Genomic DNA, 11575 nt, shown 5'->3' with positions numbered 1-11575 from the left:
TTTCTAAAATGTGCTCATTTGCATATGTATCTATTCCCAGAGTGTCTCCACCTATTCCTAGAATGGTCTTCACCTATTTACAATTTTTCAAGAGAAATCACTCCCTCATAGCCTGCCTCAACCCTTTGGCAACAAAGGGGTATAATAAACTCTGACGGCTTAGTTTGTTGAGGGGGACACCACACATGACTGTTCCGCTCTCCAAGTGAATATGACCCTATAAATCTAGCTATTCCCATCTCGGTTGTTTGTTTTCTTGAGCTTGTCTGCTGTGCCCAGACTCCAGCCTCAGGTTCTTATCTCCTCCCCTGACTTCACCCTATCAATAAATCACTTGCTGAAGCATCATTTCAGCTTGTTCTCATTTCCCTGGAATCCCAAATTCCAGAATACCAGGGCAGGATATATCAGGCCTCTCATCTATTAAGGGACATTAAGATCACATTGGCTTTCCCCTCCTGTGGCTCACACACACATCTTTTAGTGCATTAAAAACCCATGGCCTTTTTCACATGAACCATTATTTGAATCTTTCTTTTTGTGTCACTGTGGATATTTGTCACCTGACAATTAAAACTATAATCTACATTTTGCAGTCCTGTCTTCTCAGTATTGCCTGTCTGATTATTTCACTCTCCTGCTCTAAAACCTTTAGTAGCTACCATCTCCGCAGCTAGAATGGACTTCTCCCTTCTTTACCTTGTGATACATTCTCCTTCTTTCATAGCCAGGCTGAGTGTTGTCTTTTCCTTGAAGCCTTATTTGATATTCTCTCCTACCCTCCAATTAGAAGTGATTCCTCCTTCTTTCAATCTTTCAAACCTCTCTAGCTTATCCTATATACTAAATAATTTTCTGACTTGTTTAGCTCCATTGGAAAAGGCTCTCAGTGGAACTTATGAGAAAAGGCAGAGTTTGTGGGCCTGTGTAGCATCAGCAGCAGTCCATGTCACAGCATGTCTGTGTTCCCTTAGGTGAAAAAGGTCTCAACTCCCACATAGCTGTTACCTGCTCAGCTCCTTATAAGTCTCACTTCCCTTCCCTTCATCTTTTTCCTTTCCTTGCCTTTCAGCCTTTCCCTTTCCTTCTCCCTCTCCCCTGCCCCCACACTTCTAAAGGAAAACTCTAAGGTATGATCTAAATATATCTATATGCACTCTGGAAATTATTAAAATAGCAGCCGCTCTCTTTCATTGTCTTCATCACGCTCACCCCAGCTGGTGCTCAGGAGAAAAGTCTCTCCCTTTTTGGGGTTGGTTCCCCTCTTAATTTCACTCTGCAATTTTATAAACAGGAAGAATCATGGTAAGTAGCCATACAGTTTAGTATTTGAGACACTTTAAAGTGTTTCAGAATAAGCACTTTAAAAGGCCATCGAATGCCAGCGGTATCACAGAAGGGGATTCCTCCTTCCAAGGCCCATCTCACTGACTAAAGGAGAAAAAGGAAGTGAGTATTTAGATAAACAGTGACTTCCCCATTCCAGGAAAGGGGAAGGAGGAAAGATGCTGCAGGCATCTCACCAGCCACATTGGCAGTTTTCACCCAACTCCTCAGCACCTCAGCTCTCATCCCTCTCCCTCTGCCCCTTGACACTCTCTAGTCCCTGGTCCCGGTCCTGGGGGACTTCACTGTCCTCCATCCTGTCCTCCGACTGATGACTGCTGGTCATTATTCCACTTCCCTCCGGTGTGGTGCAAAATGGAGGGGAAAGCACTTTGTCCTATTTAGTATGTCAAACCTGTCTCCTCTTCCAAGGCAGTGGGAGTTGGAAGGACCTGTAGCTTCTGGAGTGATGATCCATGCCCTTTAGCCTGATCCTCTTGCAATTCTAACTTCTTTGGGAGGAGGAGTTCCATACAGGTAATAATTATTTATGTCTGTGACTCATCCCCTATATGATTATAAGATTTCTTGTAGTTATGGGATATGCAAGATCCGTAGTCTTGCATATAGTAGAGTTGTTGGGATTGTAAGAGATCTCCAGAAGCCATCTAGTTGCTAGCATAAAAACTTACACTAGCTCAAAACATTGAGGAATGAGTAGCTGACTAAATTATATATGAATTATTGCACAATGAGAAATAAAAACCATAATCATTTTAATTTGAAAAATATCTGTGATTGGGAGCTCAATGTAAATAAACATTAGCATGGAACTCAAGAAACCTAATGATAATAATAATAATAATAATACATATTATTTATATAGGTCTTTGCCCTCACTGATTTTTTTAGTGGTCAGAAATTGCCCCACTTGGATGCTATGCTCTTTCCTTCAGGTTCGGTGGAATGTAGCCTAGCTCCCCACAGGCCAAGTATCCTTTCCTGGCTACCTTTCCCTCTCTTTTTGTTCCTCAGTTCTCTGGCCTACCACCAGCAATTCAGAGCCTGTTTCCCCAGCACTGGTAGTTCAGAACTTTGTAGCATTGGTGCTTCTGGATTGCAGCCCCTAGCAGACTTTTGCTTCTCAAGAATTATGAACAAGCTGACCATTTAACTCTAAACAAACTTCAGAAGCCTGAAGGATTTCCACTGGAAAAAGGGAAAGGAGATTGGAGGACTAGGATGGGTTTTTAAAAAATTATTTTTCCAATTACATATAAAGATGATCTTCAACATTCATTTTTATAAGATTTGAATTCCAAGTTTTCCCCTCTCTCTTTTATCTTCCTCCTCCCCATATTAGCAAGCAATCTGATACGTTATAGTTGTACATTCTTTTTTTTTTTTACAAATTTCCATATGAGTTATGTTGGGAAAGAAAAGTCAGAACAAAAGGAAAAAACCATGAGGAAGAAAAAAAGAAAAGGTGAAAATATATGCTTTGATTCACATTCAGTTTCCATAGTTCTCTCTCTGGCATTTCCTTGGATCACTAAATTGATGAGAAGAGCTAAGTCTAGCGTATTTGAACCTCAATCTTGTTGTTTCTGTGTACAATGTACTTGTGTCACTCAGCATCAGTTCATGTAAATCTTTCCAGGCTTTTCTGAAATCAGCCTGTTATTATTCCTTATAGAACAATAATATTTCATTGCATTCATATGCCATAACTTATTCAGTCATTCCCCAATTGATGGGAATCCCACTTATTTTCCAATTCCTTGTCACCACAAAAAGAGCTACTACAAACTTTTTTTTGCACATGTGGGTCCTTCCCTCTCTTTTATGTTCTCTTTGGGATATAGGCCCAGTTGTGGTATTACTGGATCAAAGGGTAGACATAGTTTTACAGTCCTTTGGTTATAAAGTGATTTTTAATGTAAACCTCTGTTATGTCTTTGGGTCTTCTAGGGCTCCTTTGCTACTTGTAGAGCAGAAGATGAAAGAGAGCTGCTGAGTGAGCTTAGAGTCAGTGAATATCAGTTCCTGGATTCTGGGATTTTTTATTTTTATCTTCTTTTGAATTCTAGTCCTAGACCATGGAAATAGCTAAAGTTGTTTTCTGTTTGGTGCATAATTTCTGTTTTAAAGAGGTTAGAAAGATCACAGGAATTGGAGAAAATATCTAATCTTCATCTTGTTACTCTCATCCTTTAGAAGACTTTGTCTCTTCATTTTGTGTGTGTGTGTGTGTGTGTGTGTGTGTGTGTGTGTGTGTGTGTGTTTCTGCAACACCAGCTTGTATGGTTTATTTTTTTCTGTTGTTTTCCTTACCTTTAAGATTAAAAGCACTTTTCCAACAGAAAAGTACTTTATAAACAAATGTAAGGAGAATTATTATTCCCTGTAGGACTTTGAGGCAGTCCTACGTCCTTCAATACTTTTTAAAAATTATTTATCCACATTGTTTAAAAATTGTTTCAGAACACTAAAGCATTTTAGTGCTCACATAGCACTTTTTATGAAACACATCAATTTCAAAAAGGGAAGCCTGCATCAAAAATTCTAGGCTGTAATTGCTACACTGCCAAAGAATAAATTACATTCCCTGCTATAATTATGTATTTGGCTATGATGAATATAAAGAGAAAACAGCAAAGTAATAATAATTGTAACAATTACATTTGATTAGCTGGTTTAAAAAGATATGATCATTTTATTATAACCCTCATATGTCTATAAGAAAGCTGATGCTAAGATAACTGATCTGTTAGAGATTATATTCATACATTTTGCAAATTTTAAAATAAAAAGCATTAGCAGTTAAACAATACTCATCAAGCTGTTAGCTGAAGGAGACTGTGGAAAGCAGTATTTACAATTGCATTAAATAAAATTTCATTTGGTTATATCCCTTGTTCAATTTCAGTTCTAGTAAATAGTATAGGTAGCATGGTACTTACCTCTGGAATTTAGAAAGGTGGTGAAAAGGACAGTGTTGGACCTGGAATCAGGAAGTCCTGGGTTCAAATTCTATCTCAGCATTTAATTAATTGATTTGAAGTCTGCCTTAGTTTCCTCACCTGTAAAATGGTAGCAATAATTGTTGTGTCCTGCTTTCTAGAGCTCCCAAGTTGGGATGACAAAACATACCACTGCTTTCTAGAGCCCCCATACTGGGATGATTAAAATATACCTTCCTAGTGGAGAAGTAATGAGGAGGGACTCCTGAGGATGGTGGGAAAATGGAGTCTGTTTATTACAAGGTCTTTTCCCCTTTTATACCTTCATACCCTTAAGTAACAAAAATACTGTGCACACGGGACCACACGAACAACTTGCTATTGTATGTAGTTTGCCACCTGCTATCACTCTGCTTCAATCACAACACAGATTGTCACTGCCCCCTGACTTCTCAGAAAGGCCAGAGAGCCCTTAGGGGAGATGGGGAACAGAACCAGACATTGTCAGCAGGTTCTCTCTGAGCTGAAGGGTCTTATACCTCACCCAGAGTTCCCCCACTGCTGTGGCCCTCTACAAACAATAGTATCTATTTTCCAGGATAAAATGAAATAATATGTATTTGCAAAGTGCTGTACAAGTCTTAAAGCACTATATAAATGTGAGTTGTAATTATGTAAAACAGAAATTATGTTTTTAGCCGGCTTTCTGAACTAAACATTTTTTTTCATAATTATAACTTTTTATTGACAGAATGCATGCCAGGGTAATTTTTTACTACATTATCCCTTCACTCACTTCTGTTCCGACTTTTCTCCTTCCTTTCTCCCCCCTCTCCCCAAGATGGCAAGCAGTCCTATACATGTTAAATATGTCACAATGTGTCCTAGATACAATATATGTTTGCAGAACCGAACAGTTCTCTTGTTGCACAGGAAGAATTGGATTCAGAAGGTAAAAATAACCCGGGAAGAAAAACAAAAATGCAAACAGTTTACATTCATTTTCCAGTGTTCTTCTGAATTAAACATTTTAACAAGAATTGGTCGATCTCTATTCTTTTTCTTTTTTTAAATTATGGACTTAACATTTTACAGTATTTTTTAAAAAAAATAATTAGAACTTTGTTTAAATTAACAAGCATTTTTCCCTCTTACCTGCCACCCATAAAATTGAAATTGGTTTTCAAGTAACAAGCATTTTTCTCCCTTTCTTACTCTCCTGCCCCTAATTGGGGAAAAAAAGAAAAATAAACTCTAGTAACAAATATGAATATTCAAACAAAATTAATTCCCTCATTATCCTTGTTTTAAAATGTCTATCTTATTTTGCACCGGGATTGACTTACATCCTTTAAAATATCTTTTACTATAGGACAGAGACTTTTGTATACTTCTTTACAAATAGGTATTGTTTCATTAATGATTTTTGTATATTCAGGGCCTAACACAAGTGCCTTTTCATAGTAGTTAATAGTTATTAATTGACTTTTTTTTTTTTTTTTTTTTTTTGCTGAGGGAATTGGGATTAAGTGACTTGCGCAGAGTCACACAGCTAGGAAGTGGTAAGTGTCTGAGATCAAATTTGAACTCAGGTCCTCCTGACTTCGGGGCTGGTGCTCTAGTCACTGTATCACCTAGCTGCCCCTTATTAACTGATTTTTAAATAAGCTTTTTTCCTATTTCTATCGTGATATTCTGTGATTAAATTGAATACCACAAAGATAAGCTTTATCTGGAATAAAAAGAAGCCCAGAATTACAAAAACATATAATCTATAAGATACCAGAAGAAACTATATAATGCTTTTTTTTTTTTTTTTTTAATATATGAGACAGCAGTGCTGGGAAGTTATTGAATTGTATTTTATGGTACCCTCTAGTGGTTACTATGAAGTCAATCCAGAACAACACCATAGGAAGATAAAACTAAAGTTGCATGTGTTCTACTTTCCCAAGTAGAACCCCACCAATTTGAGCTATTATTCAAGAGGTTTTCACTGGTGAAGAATACAAACAAATCACAGGATATTTTTAGATAACAAGGTTTTATTATTTCTAAGTACATATAATCTATGCCTATTCAAATACTCCTAAGTAGAGCTCTTTAAGAGCCTGCTGCAATGAATAGTTAAGGTTCACTTGTAAAGTTCTCTAACAATAATATTTTTTACAAAGAATTTGTGTGCCAAAACTATTTTCTATGTGTAGTCCACTAATATTCGTCATATTTGGAAGAACTTAGTCATAAAATGTTGAGTCTTAGATAGTGATTGCCTAAACATTTAACAGCTTTATTTTTATGAATAACAATAACAACAAAAGACAAGGGATAAAAATTATAAAATATAAAATAGTTACAATTTCATAAAATTAGAAAGCTTTTTGCATAAACAAAATATTATGCAAAGTAAGATAAGAAGGGAAGCAGTTAAATGGAGGGAATTTTTGTGTCAAATGACTACAATGAAAGAATGATATCCAAGACATATAGATTAACTAACTAATATAAGACCATAAGCTATTCTCTAAAGAAATGTGAAAGAATATATATGAAAGCATATGAACAGTTCTAAAAAAGCAATGTAAACTATTAATAACCATCTGAAGGAATACTTCAAAGCACTAATAAAAAATTCAAATCAAAACAACTCTTAGAGTTTTACCACATATCTAGAAACTGATAAAGATGATAAGGAGTGGGAATAATCCGTGTTGAAGGAGTTGTAGAAAGATGGAGTTCTGGCAGTAGATCTGCAAGACAGATTACACATTCTGGAAAGTTAAGAAAGTAACTAAAATGTCAATACTCTGATTCAGAGAATGTACTACCAGGCATGTTCCCCAGAAAGAGACAAAAAGAAAGGCTCTATATAGGCAAAATTATTAACAAAAGTATATTTTGTACTAGCAAAGACTTTAGAAACAAAGTAGATGTCCATCAGTGATGTCCTTTTGTAAAAAAATTCCTCCATTAACAGAATTCATATGAATAGTGTTGATATACTTTTTGTTGTATTCTTAACTTGGTTAAACATGTTCTATTTAATTTTGTTTTTTGAAGGCCATGAAAAGAAAATTAGTTTTATACCAATCTGAACTATGAGCAATTCTAAACAGAATATGAATAAATAGAATAGAATATGAAACAAGGTTTTGCTGTCCAGGAAGAATCCTATGGTGAGGAGTCTTCAAACTTCATTAAAATAGAAATTACTATTATCATGTCTTTTAAATTTTTATTCATATAGATCATCTCAAAATGTTGCACAAAGTAGATAGTTATATTTATTAAATAAAAGCAGATATACATGATATTTGTAGCAACAACAACAACAACAAAGGTGGAGATTTAAAGAGTATTTTATTTGCTTCAAAACAGTAGTCCCAACAGGCTATCGCTGTTCTCATATGAATGCATTATAAGATATTTCCTTAGCATTTAATCAATCAATCAACATTTATTATTACCTACTATGTACTTATCACTGGAGATATAAATATAAAGAATGAAACAATCCCTCCTCTCAAGGAATTGACATTCTAAGATGAAAGACAACCTATATGTATATAAACATAACATAAATACAAAATAAAATACAAGATAGGCAAGGCAAAATCAGTTTGGGATGAGGGCAGGGCTCAGGAAAAGCATGTTGCTAAAGGTAGTACCTAAACTGTGTCTGGAAGAAAGGGAATTTATGAGGCAGAAGGAAAGAAGGAATGTATTCCAAGAATGAAGAAGAATCAGTGGAAACACAGAGATGGGAGATGGAGTGTAGTATATGAGAAACAGAGAAAAGGCCACTTAGTCTAGATCAGAAAGTATAAGAGAAGGAAATAACATAAAATGAAGTTGGACAAATAGAATGGGGGTAGGTTGTGAAGGGCTTTCTCTTTTTTCAGATTTACTTTTTTAAAAAATATATTTTTAAATTAATTTCAAACTTAAAGACAAAAAGACAAAAAAAGAAAACACTTCCCTGTACACAATACAACATAAAAAGAAGATTCAAAATAAAATCACAAATTTCCATTTCACACTGTTTTATTTTAAAAAATTATGTAATAAACACTACACATTGTTTTCAAAATTACCCTGCTTTTCTATACTTTCTTCTAAATTTCCTTTTATTCTCTGCTGTGTACTTTTTTCTTCCCTACCTCCACACTGTGCACTAAAGAAGGCTACCATTATACACAAATATATATGTGTGTGTATTGTTATTTTAAATGATATGCATTGTTATATTAATTTGTTTAATGTGTTTCTATCAATATATTAATCTTATATTTAAATTATGTATTGTTAAATGATTTTTAAAAGTGTAAAACCATACTATACATATTTCTATATATCAGTTCTTCTTTTGGAGGTGGATAGCATCTTCTTTCAAAGAAGAAATAGAAAGATTTGGAAAGATTTGAATTTCAGCTATTTCCAGGATTTCCAATTTGAAATATACAATAAGCGAATGGTGGTGTGGGACTAAAGCTCAAAGGAGACTGAGATTAGATAGATCTGTGAGTCATCTACACAAAGATTATAATTAAACCCATAGAAGCTAGTAAGGTTATCAAGAGAGAGTATGTAGAAAGAGGAGGGCCTAAAACAGCATCCACTCCTACCTGGTTAGACAGATAGGAAAAACCAGAAGAGTGCTGTTGCAAAAACTCAGAAAAAAGAGTTTACATAATGTGGACATCAGTGTCAACTACAAAAGACATGTAGAAAGGGATGAAGATTAAGAAGAGACCTTCGGGGCAACTAGGAGGCACAGTGGATAGAGCACCAGACCTGAAGTCAGGAGGACGGGAGTTCAAATCTGCCTGCAGATACTTGACACTGTGTATTAAGCTGTGTGATCCTGGGCAAGCCATTTAACCCTACTTGCCTCAGCAAAAAAAAAAAAAAAAAAAAAAAAAAAAAAAAGAGAGAGAGAGAGAATGAGAGACCTTCAAATTTGACAATTAAGAAATCATTTGTGACTTTGGATTTTAAAAAATCCTTATTCTGTATTTAAACACGAAAAAAGGGAATATTTACACAACAGAACATGAGAGCTGTATATGAAACTAATTAGCCTCCATTTTATATCACTTGATTTTTTTTCAAAAAAATTACACAATAAATTTTACACATTACTTTAAAAATTGTTCTGTCTATGCTTCCTTCTAAACTTATTTCTGGCCTAGGGAAGGAGAGAGAAAATTTCACTAAAATTTTTCAAAATTATACTAAAACTGAACATTAAAAATTTACATGTATTGGAAAAAATGAAATACTATTTTTAACAAGGTTTTATATAATTACACATATATAACCCATATCAAATTACATACTGTCTTAGGAAGGCAAGTAGGTTAAGGAAGGAGCTGGAAACATTTGGAACTCAAAATTTATTAAGTTTTTACATATAATTGAGAAAAATATTATAGAACTTATTTTTCTGTACACTTTTAAAAATGGTATCTTGGCCCTTTTTTCCATCATAATTGCTAATTCCTCCATATTGTCTCTCTTCTTTACAAAAAACAAACAAATAAATAAATAAAAGCTTTGCCACAAATAAACACAGTCAAACAAAATAAATCCAAAACATGTCTGCATCTTGTGCTCATCATCTATTTAACAAGAAATGAGTAACTCCAGAGATTCTCTGGCGGTATGGTTGGTCATTACATCCATCAGAGTTCCTAAAATGGTGCCTTGGACAAGAGTTCTGGGTTTGGAATTAGGAAAACCTAAAATCTAACCCTGCCTCGGACTCTTACTGGATTTGTGACCTTAGGCAGGTCACTTTATCAGACTCAGTTTTCTCATCATGATAATAACACCCCACTTCCCAAGGTTGTGGTGAGATAAAATGATTTGCCATAGGCTCAGAGCTTTACGAACCTTAAAATGACAAATACTAGTGATTATTACAGAATCAGCGTTCTGATTCTGCTTACTTCTATGTTCATATACCCAGGATTCTTTGAAGTCATATTCTCTCACTTCTTACAGGGCAATAATATTCCATCGCAGTCACATGCCACAGTTTACTCAGCCATTTCTCAGTTGTCTAAGATAATTAGGACTTTGGAGAGAGCAATTTCAGTTGAGTAAAGAGGTAGAAAGCAAGACTGCCAGGGCTTGAGAAGGAAGTAAAAGGAAGTAGAAGCTTGGCTGGGAAAGGAAGGAGACCCTATAGGATAATAGTTTGAGAGGATAATAGGGCCTATGGAGGGTTTTGTAAGGATGTAAGAAGGCAATAGGAAAGGTATGAGATGATATGGAGAGACTGAAGATTAAAGAAAAAAGGGATGGTCAAGAGAGCAATGTTAGGGAAGATGGGAAGGGATGCTGTCAAAAACACATGTAGAAAGAAACTGGAAACTGAGTGGGTTGACCATCAGTTGGAGAATAGCTGAATAAGTTATGGCCTATGAATGTTATGGACTATTACTGTTCTGTAAAAAACTATCAGCAGGATGATTTCAGAGAGGCCTGGAGAGACTTACAGGAACTAATACTAAGTGAAATGAGCAGAACCAGGAGATCATTATACACGGCAACAAGATTATACTATGATCAATTCTGATGGATGTGGCTCTCTTCAACAATGAGGTGATTCAGGCCAGTTCCAATGGCCTTGTGATCGAGAGAGCCATCTGCACCCAGAGAGAGAATTATGGGGGTCAGAGTGTGGACCACAACATAACATTTTCATCTCTTTTGTTATTTAATTGCTTGGTTTTTTTCTCATTTTTTTTTCTTTTGGATTTGATTTTTCTTGTGCAACATGATAAATGTGGAAATATGTTTAGAAGAATTGTACATGTTTAGTCTACATTGAACTACTTGGTATCTAAGGGAGGGGAACGGTAGCAAGAGAGAGAGAGAAAATAGGGATCACAAGATTTTGTAAGGGTGAATGTTGATATCCAACATATAAAGGACTGTTTGCCATCTAGGGGAGGGGGTGGAGGGAGGGAGGGGAAAAAAAAATCGGAACAGAAACGAGTGTCAATTTAATGTAATTATTAAATAAAAAATTAAAAAAAAAAAGGGTGAATGTTGAAAACTATCTTTGCATATATTTTGAAAAATAAAAAGCTATTATAAAAATAAAATTTAAAAAAGGAAGTAGATAATAAAAAAGTGGAATAATAGTGAGAACTATAATCCAACAATTCCTGTATGACTGAATACATCATGGGATTCAGAGATTATGGGGTTTAGAGATTAGCGTGTGGGTGAGACTATTAACATGAATATTGAAGTCCTCTGATCTGGGAAGGACA

This window comes from Antechinus flavipes, chromosome 4 (assembly GCF_016432865.1).
Source record: "Antechinus flavipes isolate AdamAnt ecotype Samford, QLD, Australia chromosome 4, AdamAnt_v2, whole genome shotgun sequence".
Taxonomy (NCBI): Eukaryota; Metazoa; Chordata; class Mammalia; order Dasyuromorphia; family Dasyuridae; genus Antechinus; species Antechinus flavipes.
This window is presented reverse-complemented; position numbering follows the sequence as displayed.